We start from the raw sequence: 15,260 nt of genomic DNA, 5'->3' as shown, positions 1-15,260 counted from the left end.
TCTTGTGGGACCAGGGAGACAGTTCAAAAAACTGGAAGACTGGCTTGCATTCAGCAGGCCTGGTTCAGTCCCTGACCTCATGGTCCCCCAAACACCGCCACAATCCCAGGCCACCACCAAGTGTGACACAAAAAGTAATTACAAAGTTGGTTTTTTTTTTCTTGCAGAAAGGACAGCAAGGACAAAATTAACAGATGACCAAATGAAAAGTAATCTGCAAAGTCTAAGTGTGACAGAGGGCCTTATGAGAGCTAAGGTGTCCACCTCGTATGCTGACAACTCTGGTTCAATCCCTGGCACTGTTGGTCTCCTGAATACTGCCCAAAGAGACCCCCAAACTCGGAGCCCAGAGTAGCTTCAGCATCACTAGGTCTGATTCCAAATGCCGAAAGTAAATACATGTGAATTATAAAATCACTCTCCCAAACCAGAGGCAACAACAATGCATAGAGCAATTCCAAGAAAAAAACAGCAAACAGATGAGTCATCAACTCACAGTAGAAATCACAGGACTGAGATGCTCACAGCATCAGTGGTCAAAGAAATGTGAGCTAGGGGACAAGGAAGCACCCATGACATTCCGGAAGGTATGAGCAGGACAGAGCCGAAAAGCAGGGGAGCCTAGGATGCAGGAACTCTCCAATACATGGGGGGGAGGGGGGTAGAGGGCGCACAGCAGAGGGGGAGGGGAATCTTGCACTCTTTAATCCGATCCAGGCCGTGCAACCCTATAATCCTGCAGTTCCCTTCTGAGTGCCCAGCCCGCAGGATGCACTTAGGGGGCATAGGAATAAAAAGACTCATTGTAGCAATATTTGCGGTGCCAGAGAATGGGGCCAACTTGTGTGTCTCTGACACCCACAGACCGCAAGAAAAATTGTGGTTCTGACCCAGAGTGTGGATTATAAGTCAGTCTTCACAAACAAAGGACTAGATACAAACACAGACACCTGAACTCAGAACTCAGAAAAGGAAGTCAAAGGAGATGCATACCTCCAAATGTTTTTATACAGAGTAAGCACACACACACACACACACACACACACACACACACATCAATCCCTTAGCCCCACCAGGAGTGACCCCTGAGCACAGAGGCAGGAGTAAGCACTGAGCCCAACGGGGTGTGGCCCCCAAACCAAAGAAAATAAATAAAATATTTGCGAAGTAAACATTCCCATTTTGTGAAATCCCATGCAGACAAAAATATTTTACATGGATTACTAGCATGAGGACCTAGGCGTCATAAAAGGAAAGGAAAGGGGAGTAGAGGATTTCAAAAATTAATCTTTGGGGCCTGCAAGATGGCTCTAAGGGCTGGAGAGGGGGAAAGGGTTAAGAGCCTGCCTTGCAAGCTGCCAACTCTGGTTCGATCCCTGGCAGGAGCTCTGGGTTCAATCCCCTTCACCAACTCTCCCCCACCTGCCTCCCCCCAACCCACCACCACCGCCCCCCCCCCAGCCACCCAAAAGAAATCTTTTAGACTTCTTGCATATTAAAAAGACTTCAAATGCCCAATGATAAATTTGAAACTAGAATTGTTTCCTTCCCCAAAGTTTCCAACTTTCCTCATAACAAAAGCCACGTTGGCTGCCAGCTCTGTTGATGAGTAACAGCTTTTCATCCTTTTCAAGGCAGGAAGGGTGAATTGAGGCATCAGCAGAGTTCGAGAGGGACCAGCGGAGAATATTCTCCCAGCACTGCAGTTCTCATGACCTGACACCCCGGCTGAAAAGCCCCGATTCCCTCTTGATTGGGGAGTGAATCCACGGACTCGGGTCAGCAGACACTATTTACTTTGGGAACCTCCCGGTCATGCAATCCTCTGGCTTCCTCCCAGTGAGTCCACGCTATCTGGAAACAGAACATTCTGGAGGGGGAAACTGGCTATTCCACAGAGGGGGGAAACACAGGTCAGACAGGAAGTGTGGGTTCAGGCCCAAGCTGTGAGCATGATGTGGAGGGTCTCCCTGACTCTGCCTTATGCCCTTCACCCTGTACCCATCCAGCTAGCAAGGGAATCTCATCACAACCCAAGCCAGGCCGGAAGTGATAGCTCACAGGCAGGGCACTTCCCTTGCGCAGGGCGGGCCAGGGTATTTGATCCCAGGCACCCGGTATGGTCCCTTGAGCACAGAGCCAGGAGTAAGCCCTCACCACTGCCAAATGTGGTACAAAAACAGAAACAAGTCATAGACCGAGACATAGGACAGCAGGTAGGGCCCCTGCCTTGACCGAGGCTGACGAGACTCTAATCCATCACCTCAAAGGCTCCCCCAAGCACCACCAGGAACCATCCCTGACACAGAGCCAGGAGGAAGCCCTGAGCACAGGAGGACGTGGCCCAAACACAAACCAAAAAAAAACTCAAGCCAGCCTGAGCCTCCCTCTTCCAACCAACTCTCCCATGGCCCCTTCGCCCTCAGTCAGAGGAAAGGCCAAAATCCTCACCAGCGGCCTTACTGAGGCACCCCCGAACCACCCACCACGTTCCCCTCACCCACACGGCCCCGGTCAACATGACTCCCCATCTCTCTCATGGGCTGAACAATGCTCTTGTAACATTGGGGGTTCAGCGCTGACTCATCCCCTGCCCCCTCCTGCTCATTCCTTCAAATCCTACACCAAGAGTGATCTGGGCTGAGGTCTCCAGTGACTCTTTACAAATCAAACTCCCCACACGCACCACTCATTCTCTCTCTCTCCCTCTCTCTTTCTCTCTCTCTCACACACACCCCCCTCCTCTCTCTCTCACACACACATACCTCCTCTCTCCCTCTCCCTCTCTCTCCCTCTCTCTCTCTCCTCTCTCTCTCTCCTCTCTCTCTCCCTCTCTCTTTCTCTCTCTCACACACACACATACCTCCTCTCTCCCTCTCCCTCTCCCTCCCTCTCTCTCTCCTCTCTCTCTCTCTCTCTCTCTCTCTCTCTCTCTCTCTCTCTCTCTCTCTCTCTCTCTCTCTCTCTCTCTCTCTGATCTTGTCCCACTTATACCCTTGAGAAGTCCCCAGGAGCTCTCAGGATCAAGTGACTGTGTTTATTCTATACTACCCATCTGCTGTCCCTGCTAGAACATTCTCCACATGAGGGCAGGGCTCTGTTTGCCTTGAAGCACCTAGACCAGAGCCCGGGGCACACACGTGCTTGATGAGTCTTTGCTGACAGATCCAACAAGGCCGAACAAAGTCCCTCAGGCCTGAGACTCCGGGCACAGTGTCCCACATGCTCTCTTGTGCTTCCTCGGTCCTCAGTGGTCACTTCCTTCACGTGAGAAAGACCTAGATGCCTAAAGTAGAAACAACGCTCCCACCTTGTCCAGCTCTATCTCAACAGCTGCAGCCGGCCTCCAGCGCCCATCCCAACACTCTCGCCTGCTCTCGAGCTCGTTCACTCTGCATCTGTACTATGATCTGATTTTACGGCTGTGACTTTTGACCTTTCTGACTTTCCAGGTGAGAGACTGATATTTCCTAACCACCTCTTTCCTGACAAGAGTAAGTCGCCCAATCTTAAAAGTTCATTTCTTCAGTGTTTTCCTCCTCTGAGAATAGTCACTGGGAGCTGGCCTGAGGCTGTGAAACCTTTTCAGAACTTTTCTGAATGAATGTCCCAAGATGCCTTAGCCGGAGGCCCAGCACACTTGAGAATTTCAGAGCAGCCTGCCATACTGCCAGGCTGTAAATAATTTATTTACTGACTTTAGAAATGGCAGCATAACAACCTGGAAAATGGCTTAGGCCTTCTACCTGACATTAGGTATGAAAAACCTTGAGACATGCATTCAGTGTTTGTTGGTTTTAATCTTTTTTTTTTTTTAAGTTTTAACACTAAGATATCTAGATTTGAAAACCTGGGCTTGAGGATTGTACAGTGGGGAGAGCATTTGCCTTGCACGTGGCCGACCAGGGTTCGATCCCCAGGTCCCCTGAGCACCACTAGGAGTGATCCCTGAGTGCAGAGCCAGGAGAAACTGAGCACTGCCAATTGTGGCCCCCAAACAAAACAAACACTCCCCCCAAAATAAAAGAAGAAGGAAAATAAAGAAAAAAGAAAACCTACACTATCTGATTTGAGTCCAGCACGGATACAATCACTGGGTGGATGGGAGGGCTGGGAAGCAGACTCAGCATCCTGCAGAAAGACTTCCCTTCAAGCGCGACATTAATGAGCTTACTGGCTCTGGAAACTTCCTTTTGCAGCCCAGGGAAGATAAAAATCTACACATACTCCATTTAACCCTTTTTCAGCATCAGAGCCTCATAGAGTCTTTCACTATGTTGTGAAAATGCCCACCTTTTGCTTTTAGGAGCGCTCAAATAGTGCTTTAAGAATGACAATTTAGGGCCAGGGGAGAGCGCTGGCTCAATCACTTCCACATGTCAATCACTTGCCTTGCATGTTGGAAGGCCCTGGGTTCAAGTCCAAGACAGCAAATAAATGAAATGATCATTGACTGAAGGTTCCAGGGATAGCTCTGAGGCTTAGAGCATCCCCTTTGCGAGCATTAAGGAGCAGAATTTGGGACTGGAGCAATAGCACAGTGGGTAGGGTACTTTCCTTGCATCCGATCGACCCCGGTTTGATCCTTGGCATCGCATATGGTGCTCTGAGCACTGCCAGATGTAATTCCTGAGTGTAGAACCAGGAGCAACCCCTGAGCATCACCAGGTGGCTGATGAGGAAAAAGAAAAGGAGAAGAATTTGATCTCTGGCGCTGGGGGCTACGCTCAGCCTGCGCCATATAGCAGAGCTTCCACAGCTGCAAGAAACTTCTTTTTGTTACTTTCTATTTATTTATTTGGTTTTGGGTTCGCTTAGGGGAACAAGCAGTGCTGGGGGTTGAACCTAGCCTCCTACATGCAGAGCAGTGGCCAGCCCATAAAACCCTCCCTCCGGCCCACTACAAGCAATCCATGGTCATGCTCAAGGCCACCCAGTCTGCAAGGACTCAAACCTGACATGCAACCTCCAGACAGCATCGTGACCATGTGTGGGGAACCTCCGCTCATCACAACGACCAGCAACAAAGAGAACTCAGGGGGCGGGAGGGTGTTTAAAAGAATCAAGATGTATTAGTCTTGGAGGCAAGAAATTAAAAAAAAAAAGTTTAAGTTCAATCACTGCTTAGAACAGGCTTGGAACTGCAAAGTGGATAAGAGGGACAGTCAGGGCATGGCCAGAAAGGAAGACAGGAGCCGGGATGGGGCAACAGTGTAGAGGGGAGGGCACTTGCCTTGCACAGGACCAATCCTGGTTCGATCCCCAGAACCCCATATGGTGTCCTGAGCTACACCTGGAGTGACCCCTGAGTGCAGAGCTAGGAGTAAGCCCGGAGCACTGCCAAGTGTGGCCCAAAACCAAATTAAAAAAAAGAAAAGTCAGGAGCTGCTTTGGGACTGAGGGCCTAACAAACCCAACCATCTGAACAAGTTGTCCACAAAATAGATCATTCTATCTCAGTGAAAGCGCAGAGTAAAAGGCATCTTATCACACTCTCTGAGGCAGAATGTGCTGGGCCCCTGGCAGACGTTATCTGGGAACGGCACAGGCCCCGTCCCAGGGCCAGTGTGCACTGTCCACAGGGCACATCACTCCATCTCCACTGCAGGGAGCCATCACCGGAAAAAAATAATTTCCCATTTATCTCTGCCAAATAATGATAAAGTAACTAAAGGTGGAGATTGAGAATAATCCTGATTTTTAACATCAGGATTTTTGCTAAAGCATCTTGCAGGATTTTTGGTTTGAGTTGGGGGCCACACCTAAATAGGTGCTCAGGGGGTCACTCCTAAGTTGGGCTGGAGTGATAGTACAGTGGGTAGGGCGTTTGCCTTGCATGCAGTGGACCCAAGTTCGATCCCCAGCGTCCCATATGGTCCCCCGAGCACTGCTAGGAGTAATTCCTGAGTGCAGAGTCAGGAGTAACTCCTGTGCATTGCTGGGTGTGATTCAAAAAGCAAAAAAAACAAAAAAACAAAACCCTAAGTGGTATCAGGGAAATCATGTGGTTCTGATGACCAAATTCAGGCCTTCTGTATGCAAGTGCTCCAGTGTGTTGAGCTATCTCTGGCCCCTTCGCAGGAGTTTTTAAATGTTTGTTTTCTCAAATGATTTGCTGTTATCACAGTGAGGGACGTCTGTTTTAACTGAACATATGAAATCAGGGAACTTGAGCGGCCTGAGCAATAGTACAGTGGGTAAGGTGCTGGCCTTGCAGGCCACCAACCCAGGTTGTCCCCTGAGCAACCACTAGGAGTGATCTCTGAGTGCAGAGTCAGGAGTAAGCCTTGAGCATCATTGGGTGTGACTCAAAATAAATAAATAAAATCAGGGAACTTTAGAGATGGAAGGAGGCCTCAGTGATGCTTTAGTTCAATCACTCAGAGTGGAAACGGGGACTGAGCAAGAAGCTGCTCCCCACCTAGAAGGGAGTCTTGGCTGTTCTACCTGCAGCACCAGCTCTAGATGCTGTCGGGAACTTGCCACTTGCAAAACCAGCTGAGGTTGACGTGGTCCTGTCCACCCCCCCCACTGTGCAACGCAGTGACACAAACAACCAGCGCTAAAGGAGGCTCAACCTCTGAAGTATTAGTGCCGCGGCCGGCTGGCTACAACAGCATCCCTAGGAAAAGAAAGTGTTTCGACACTAGTTGCTCATGTTACTGCGAAAGGCCGCCTGCCACCCCGATCTAAAGGCAAGTGACCCACGCTGCCAGTCATGTGAGTGCCCAAAAATACTCATCCTCCGTTCCGGTGTACATGAGACGGGCAATGCAGGAGGAGAGGGCCGTGGAAGTCTATGCATATGTATTTTTTCCTGCCCATTTGTACCCGCGAGCCTGCTCCACAGCGCCTCACCGGCAGTGGCCTCAGCGGGTTTGTAAGCCCCCCTGGACTTTCTACCCGGCTGCCAGCACCGCCACCCTCTGCAAAGCGAGGCACGTGCGGCGCGGCGGCCCGCGGGGGCCCCGGGAGCGCGCACAGGGATGCAGGTGTCCGCTGCACAGCCCCGCCGCGAGCCAACACGCCACTCCAGCCCCACGGGTCTCTGCCCGGAGCCGCGGACGGCCCGGGAGGGTCCGAGATGGGGGGGACCGGGTCCCGCCTGCAGAATCCCGTCTCCCTCGGTAAAAGCCGAGGGCTGGGCCGCGGCGGAATTCTTTGCCCAGCTCTCAAATTCCGCCCGGTGGCCTGAGTGGCAGGGCGGCGCGGTGGGAAGAGCCCGGGGCTTGACACCCTTTAAACAGCCCCGATCCGCATCCCTGTCGCCGCGGGCCACCGGCTGCTCCAGTCCCGGGGGCCGGAGGGCGGGGAGGGGAGGGGGGAGTGCCCGGATCGGCCCCGGGACAAGGCGCAAGGCGCGGAGGAGCCCCCGAGCCCCCCGGAGCAGCGGCCGGCGGGAGGGAAGGGGCGGCGCAGGCCGCGCGGCGCGTCCTTCGGCCCCGGGTCCCCGCCGCCCGCCGCCCGCCGCGGCCCCCCGCGCCCCCGCGCCGCCCCGCCGCGCCCCTGACCTGCTCCCGGCGCGGCCCGCGGTCCCTCGGCGCGGCGGCCGCCGTCCTGCCCCCGGCCCGCTGTCACCTCCGGCCCCGCGAGCCCGGGCGGGCGGGGCGATCCGGTGACTCAGCGCGGCCGGCCCGCCTCCCGCCCCGCCCGCCCGGGCTTCCGCCTCCCGCGGCCCGCGCGGTCCCCCGGCGCCCCGCGCCCCCCGCCCCGCACGGGCTCAACGACGGCAGGGGAAACTGAGGCACCCGCGTCGCCAGGCCAGGGCGCGGGGCGATCAACCGCGCTCCCCGCGAGGGACTTCCTCACCCTCCACCCAGACCACCCTGCTACCTAGAAAAAAATCAAAATTTCAGGCCAACAAAGCCAGTTCGGTTCCGATCTCGGGATGGTGGTGGTGGTGGGTGGGTGCGGGGTCCCTTCACCGCACGAGGCTTGACCCTCACGTTTATCGCCCCCACTCTTTTCAGCCCCTGAGCAAAGATTCCCAGGACTTCTTAGAGAATTGCAGTTGCGAGGCGAAGGACCGAATGCAAGCAGTGGGCAGGCTTTTTAGCTTGTCCTTGAATCCTCCGGGTGGTTTTGTGTGTGAAAGGCCGCCGAATCTTCAGCTTGTAGGTTGCTTGAAATTCTGCGCCTGGAGTTCCTACGAGAGTCTGAAGAATGCAACAAGTTTGTAGCTGTGCATGCATAACCGAGACAAACCTCTGCTTCCAGCATTTCTCCAGATACCGTTTCTCCTTTCTTTCTTCTTTCTTTTTTTTTATTTTCCTTTTCGTGCCAAGAAAAAATAATGACAAGACATGCCCCTTTAACCAATTTTAAGTTTGCGCTGCTGTGGCATGACACGCTCTCCAGACGTCTCCACCAGCCAACTACGGGCAAGTTTTCATATGGGAGATTTCTCCAAAAACTAAGCATCAGTGACTCATATGATCCATTGATCCGCTTCTTGGCTTCCCACTTGGATCTGCGGCCCTATCCTGTAGCCTCGGGCACCCACTGTTGGACTTGGTGAAGTTGATACTCTAACAATTTCAGAGCAATGAAATCATGGAGTATTTGTTCTTCCATGATTGACTGATTTCAGCTTCCACATTTGTTTGCGTTATAGGATGTGTCCAAATGTTTTCCTTTTTAAGGCAGAATAATATTCCGCTGTATTTCTCGACCCTGCTCTGTTTAACCGCTCGTCTGTGGATGGACATCTGGCTCACCTCCACCTTTTGGCTCTTGGGACTGATGCTGCTTGAACGAAAGTATACAAAGATCTGTTGGGGGTGGTGGGCTGGGGGTGTCCCTGGACAGCTCAGTGGTAGAGCGCCCGCCTCAGAGGTGAGGCCATGAGGCATTGCGTACACCGCCCACTTGCCAAATTCCATTCCAGTGGCGCTGCCCTTTAGGATCTCCAGTGCCCGAACCAAGTGCGCCAGCATGTTTGTCACCTCCTGGTCATTGCAACTAAGGGAAGGGGAGGGGGAGAATAAAATATCCAAGTCCCTGCTCCGTGGTGTGTGTGCAGGCTGCGGTAGGAGAGTGCTGGGCTGGTCCTACGTGTCTACTCGGGGTCTACCACTGAGCCTCTCTCTGACCCCGAGTTCCTGCCATTCATTCTTTTCACCATATACCGATGTGGCCAGAGAAGTGGGCACGTTACAAGGGGAGCCATGGAGCCAGAGGAAATGACCAACCATAGTCCTGTTACCTCAATCCTGGCTGGCTCAGCAGAATGTGGTGGGTGGGGTGAGTGCTTTGGCCAAAAGAAGTGGGGTTCAGAACCGGTGAAAACTGCCCAAGATCATGCTGGGTCACTAAGGCACTCGAGACCCACTTTATCTACTCAAAGTGGGAGCTGGGACCTGTGATTCCCAGGCCTAGCAAGGTTATGCTGTTCACAAGACAAGGAGAACTCGATCTCGGCTTTCACACTGGTCCCAGTGCTTCATATCTATAACTGAAAAGAATTTCAGGAGAAGACAGTGAAGAGGCAAACTAGTTTTATTGAGAAAACTGAGATATATAGTTGCTTTGGGAAGTTGATTCCAATAGGGTCTTTTGCAAGCTGCCTTAGCTTGAGGTTGTTTTCAGATAAGAGTGATGCTGAAGTATAGAGATTTCTCGAAAAGGGTAGCACAGATCTCCTCAGAGAGACTTCTCCCAAAATATTCGCATATGATTCAGTGATTCTACTTCATGGCTTCTATCCCCCAAACTCAAAAATATTCATTTGGAAATATATATGCAGAAATACATTTTTAAAGGAAAAAATGAAAATAAAACCAATAAAATGAAGTATTTTTTTAAAAAAAGATCCATGCACACTTCTGTTCATTGCAGTGTTTAGTACAATAAACAGGGTATGGAAACACTCACATGTCTAATCCTGGATGAATGGATAAAGAAACTGTGGTGCACGCACATAAGGAAATTCTATGCAAATATATAAGAAACATGAAATCATATAGTCTGCTGCAACTTAGATGGAACTGGAGGGCATCATGTTGAGTGAAATAAGTCAGAGGGAGAAGGATAAATGCCAGATGATCTGACTCATCTGTGGAACAAGAGATAAAATAAGGGAACAGTCTGTATTGAACACTGGCAAACCCTTGGTCTTGGAGTACAAAACCAATTCCCCCAATTGCCAGGATAAGAAGACCAGACTAGGGGTGACATAAGGACAGTGGTTGGAGAGTAGTGGACACTTTGGGGATGGGTTCAGCAATTGGCAGTAGTTTTGTACATTGATACCATAAACTTTCACACTGTTGTAACTAATTAAACTATAATGAATAATTAAACTATTATTAATAGTAGAGTTAATAGATGGAGTTCTGATCTTCGTCAATGATCAAGAATCAGGTACGCTGTCTCGTTTGCCAAAGCATCGAAAATCAGATGGGCCAGACACGTAATGTGATTCATAGACGTCTGCTGGACTAGAGCTATTACCGACTGGATTCCACGGGATGTCACCCACCTACAAGATGGTCAGACTTCTTCACCAAGACCCTGAATAAGCAGTTTGAGGCTGTTTATTCATGCTCCTGGAGCGAGCGGATGCCATTAGGCTACGCTAGCTCACGACAGGAATGAATGGAGATGTTACTGGCGCCCACTCAAGCAAATCGATGAATAACGGCATGACAAGTGATACCAGTGAATAATTAAACTATAATTAACAATTTGTAATGAGTGTTTCCAGGGCATTGACAAAGCAAAGGACTAAATTCTGGTGGCCTCTTGGCTCACATGGGGCATTCTTGAACTGTTCTGAACTGTTTCCTGGTAGGCGCTAGCCTTGGGGCTTGAGCTGCCTCTTCAGTCTCAAGTCTTATCTGGAGTTTCAAGCCCACCGCTGGCAGTGGGATAACTCTCTCCCACAGCACTTTTGATTGTTTTGTTTTGTTTTTGTTTTTTGGACCATACCCTCTGGTGCTCAGAGGACTACACATTGTGCTGGGAATTAAACCTGAGCCAGCCACATGCTAGACAGGTGCCCTGCCCGCTCCACTATCTCTCCAACCTCCTCAGATCATCCCTTATCTCTCCAAATATTTCTTGTCTTGTGGGTATCATAAATTTGCTGCCACCTCACCTAGAAATGGAATGGCTGGATCACATGGTACATCTGTTTCATATTGTAAAGAACTGCCATATTGTTTTCCTCCTTTGCTTTATGATACATGTAACACTGCATCATGTGTTACATTGACAACTTCCTGGTAGAAAATCCATGTCTGTTTTGAGATATATATTTTTTGCTTCTTTTGGATCACACCTGGTGATGCTCAGGGGTTCCTCCTCCTGGCTCTGCACTCAGGAGTTACTCTTGGTGGTGTTCGGGGGACCATAGGACCATATGGGATATCGGGGATTGAACCCGGGTTGGCCGTGTGCAAGGCAAATGCCCTACCCGCTGTGCTATCCCTCTGGCCCCTCCATCCATGTCTGTTTTGACAAACTTGTTAGTTAGCCAGTGCTTCATTTGCTTACAAAAACTGTGGCATTTATTCCCTCAACAACAAGTAATTAAGATTGTAAACCTAATGCTTTTATTTATTTATTCATTTATTTTTGGAGGCCAGAAATGGGGGGGTGGTAAAGGGCAATTAGGATGCTGGAACGACCAGTATGACAATAATAGTTGGAAATGATCACTCTGGACAAGAATGAGTGTTGGAAATAGGTGAAGGGATATACATGATAACCTTTTAGTATCTGTAATGCAAACCATAATCCCCAAAAGGGGAGAGGGGGAGAGAGAGAAAGAGAGAGAGAGAGAGAGAGAGAGAGAGAGAGAGAGAGAGAGAGAGAGAGAGAGAGAGAGAGAGCCTGCCATAGAGGCAGAGGCAGGTGGGGCGGGAGCAGGAGTGCTGGAGGGAAACTGAGACCAACAATGGAAGAACATTCACTGTATCACTGTATCACTGTCATCCCTGTCATCCCGTTGCTCATCGATTTGCTTGAGCGGGCACCAGTAACGTCTCCATTGTGAGACTTGTGTTACTGTTTTTGGCATATCGAATACACCACGGGGAGCTTGCCAGGCCATGTGGGCCGGGCTCTCCAACATTACATAACTAAAACCCAAGCATGAACAACTCTGTAACTGTGTATCTCACTATGATTTAGTTTTTTAAAAATATGCTTTTATTTATTTTTCATTTATCTCCCAATTTCTACCTAGGCACCATGCTTTATAGCCCTGTTAATAGAAGTGTTCCAGGCCTGCAGTGTCCCAACACCACGCCCTAGGGCCGAGTACCAGCATCCTCCACCAGGGTTCCCGCCCCGCCACCCCGCCCCTGCACGAACTTGTCAACAGCAGATACTGGCTGACTCCTGGGCCCTTGTGGGATTCGCTCACACACCACCAGATGTCTTCAGCGTTAAGGCTGTTTCTTTCGCCACTCGGCTAGGAACATCTCTGCAGGCTGCAGAAGGCTCAGATCCAGGACAGCCACTCATGAGGCAAACCCAGGAGGCTGCTCACAGCCCGGGGTGCTCGCCTGGAGCCCCTGGGGCTCTCCTCCTGCTGAGGTGCTCACCTCCTGCTCGGCCCATCTCGAAGCTGGCTGTCCAGCTGTTTCTTCACTGTCTTCTCCGTCGTCTTCCTCTCTTAGTCTTCATTTCTCGATCGACCCGAACCGGTCAGTTTAAATTCTGGCGCTAAGTCTTGGGTGCCGCACAGCTTGCTGTGCTTGGATACTCAGTATACCCACCCGGTCTCACCTCACTGTTCTCTCCTGCTCTTGGCCTTCTTGTCTGTCTGCCAGCAGGAGTGTGTGAGACAGCTATTCTCCAATGTTCTGCTTTTACATCTCACTCATCCCCACCCTTAGCTATTTCTGTTACCTGATTGGCTGCATCCCCTGTAAGCGAGATTTAAAATGACCAGTCATGTACAAGAGAGATAGTACTCATCCCAGCCCCCAGAATCATCAGAGATACTGCACTTGCTTGCATATCGTTAACCTTGGTTTGATTCCCAGCACCCCAGATGGTCCCCCAAATACTTTGAGGAGTTATATCTGAGTACAGAGCCAGGAGTAAGCCCTGAGCACCATCAGGTATGGCCCACCCCACCCCACCCCAAATAAAATAAAATAAAATAAAATAAAATAAAATAACCAATCAGATTCTCTATATTATCTCGGCCACCCACGTTCACTTCTGTAACAAACTCGGCTCTGCAGGCTTACTCTGCATTGCTTCTATTTTAAAGACAGCTATTTTTCTGTTCCCCACAATTTTGTTGGTATTCTACACATACCCTTTAAACATTTTTGTACAAAGAGGCAAGTATGCCATATGAAATCAATATGAAATAAAAATCAAACCATTTATTTAAAACAGAAAACAGGGCTGGAGCAATAGCACAGTGGTTGGGCTTTTGCCTTTCACACGGCCGACCGGAGTTCGATTCCTCCGCCCCTCTCGAAGAGCCTGGCAAACTACTGAGAGTATCGAGCCCGAGCGGCAGAGCCTGGCAAGCTGCCCGTGCGTATTGGATATGCCAAAAACAGTAACAAAAAGTCTCTCAATGAGAGACGTTACTGGTGCCTGCTCGAACAAATTGATGAGCAACAGGATGACAGTGACAGGAATGAATGAATAAAAAAGAAATAAATATACAAAAAATTCCTTAATAAATAAAACAGAAAACAGGGGTAATGAGTATAACCCAGTGGTATACTCATGCCTTGAAAATCTGAGTCCCTGGGTTTGGGTTTCCTGCACATAAAAGTTAATTAATTTATTAATTAATTTTTAAAAAATTGGAGCTGGAGCAATAGTATAGCAGGTAGGGTGCTTGTCATGCATGCAACTGAGCTGGTTTTGACCCCTGGCACCACAGAGTCCCACCAGGAGGGGCACTTGCATGCCCTGAGTGCAGAGCCAGGTGTAATCTCTGAGCACCACCAGGCATGGCCCCAAAACAAAACAAAACAAAACAAAACAGACAACTTTAATGTCTTCACCTGCATCCAACACAAACTTTTTCTCTCACCTAAGAATCCATTTCTCGATACTCTGATGGGGCCAGAGTAATAGCTCAAAGTTCTAAAGCTCATGCTTGACACCAGATGGGTTACCAGTTTCTTCCAGTGCCGCCATGATGGTCCCAGCACCACCAGGGGCAACCCCCATCCCAGCCCCCAGAATGATCTGATCGCTGAATCTGAATCTTTGGCACTGGATTCTTTGATAGCTACACTAAAGTGGTTTAAGGAACACTGCCTTTCAAAGAGCATTGCAAAGATTCTAAACCAGCAAAGGCAAAAGGATGTTCTCTCACTCACCAACAAAGATCTTCCGTGCAACAGCCATCACGCGAAGTGTTTGTTATTGGGCCTGTCAAAGAGGGACAAGCTCCCTGCCCTCCTTGCGCTGGCATTCTAGAGCAGGGTGTCAGACAGTAAACAAATAGACATAAACAACGAGTAACAGGGCGTGGTGTGTGCTATGGAGAAAAGGAATCCACCGATAGAATGCTCTAGGCATCCATGGTAGGTGATGAATTAGCATCTCTCCTGGGCAATAAGAATGACTCAAGTTACACATTGCCCTTGAGAGAACAGAGAAAGCAACTGCTTGCAACATTTTCTGTGCCTTGTACCTTACATGAAGGTCTGGCCTGATAAGGGTGAAATGGAAGGAGGAGACCCTTCTTTTTGTTTTGTTCTGGGGCCACACCTGGTGATGTTCAGGATTTACTTCTGGCTCTGTGCTCAGGGATCATACCTATTTTGCTAGGGGACCATTACCGGGTGCCGGGGATAAAATCATGGTCAGCAGGATGCAAGGCAAGCGCCCTACTGCTGTACTATGTCTCCAGCCTGTACCCCCCCTACTCAGATCTTTCCGAAACTTGGCTCTAAATGAGCCTGGTGTGTCTAGAGAGCTTCCAGATGGGGTGGCCTTCAATGTTCTCCCTGACGATGTGTCAGGAACCCCCTATAAGGCCCCAGAGAAGTCTGGTTCTGTGGAGCCTGCTGGGCTGGGCTGCGCACTTGGCTGTGAGATGCAACTCTCTTGGCACTCTGGGAATGCATCACCCGTGAAGCAGCTGGCATCACGCTGGCCCTAGTACTGTGGTCCAGGCCATATCTTCCTGCCCGCCCTAGCCCCTAGATGTTAATTATCTGTTTGAAGTTAGTGTAGTGTTGCACAGAAATGAGTCATCCAAATTCATACTGCATTAAGTCTGATCCTCACTGGCCAGGCAAATCGGTCACTGAGTGATAATGCTGAAT

General features: G+C 50.0%; 1 protein-coding gene across 1 annotated transcript in view; it reads right to left on the bottom strand.

Moving 5' to 3' along the window:
- DNMBP (dynamin binding protein) overlaps positions 1–7,626 on the bottom strand; it is a 122,811-nt gene extending 115,185 nt beyond the window's left edge. The window contains exon 1 of the mRNA XM_055119434.1: positions 7,512–7,626. The gene's annotated coding sequence lies outside the window, so the exon portion shown is untranslated. The remainder of the gene's footprint in view (positions 1–7,511) is intronic.
- Positions 7,627–15,260: the final 7,634 nt, after the last annotated feature.

Source organism: Sorex araneus, chromosome 11, assembly GCF_027595985.1.
Source record: "Sorex araneus isolate mSorAra2 chromosome 11, mSorAra2.pri, whole genome shotgun sequence".
Classification (NCBI taxonomy): domain Eukaryota; kingdom Metazoa; phylum Chordata; class Mammalia; order Eulipotyphla; family Soricidae; genus Sorex; species Sorex araneus.
This window is presented reverse-complemented; position numbering and strand designations above follow the sequence as displayed.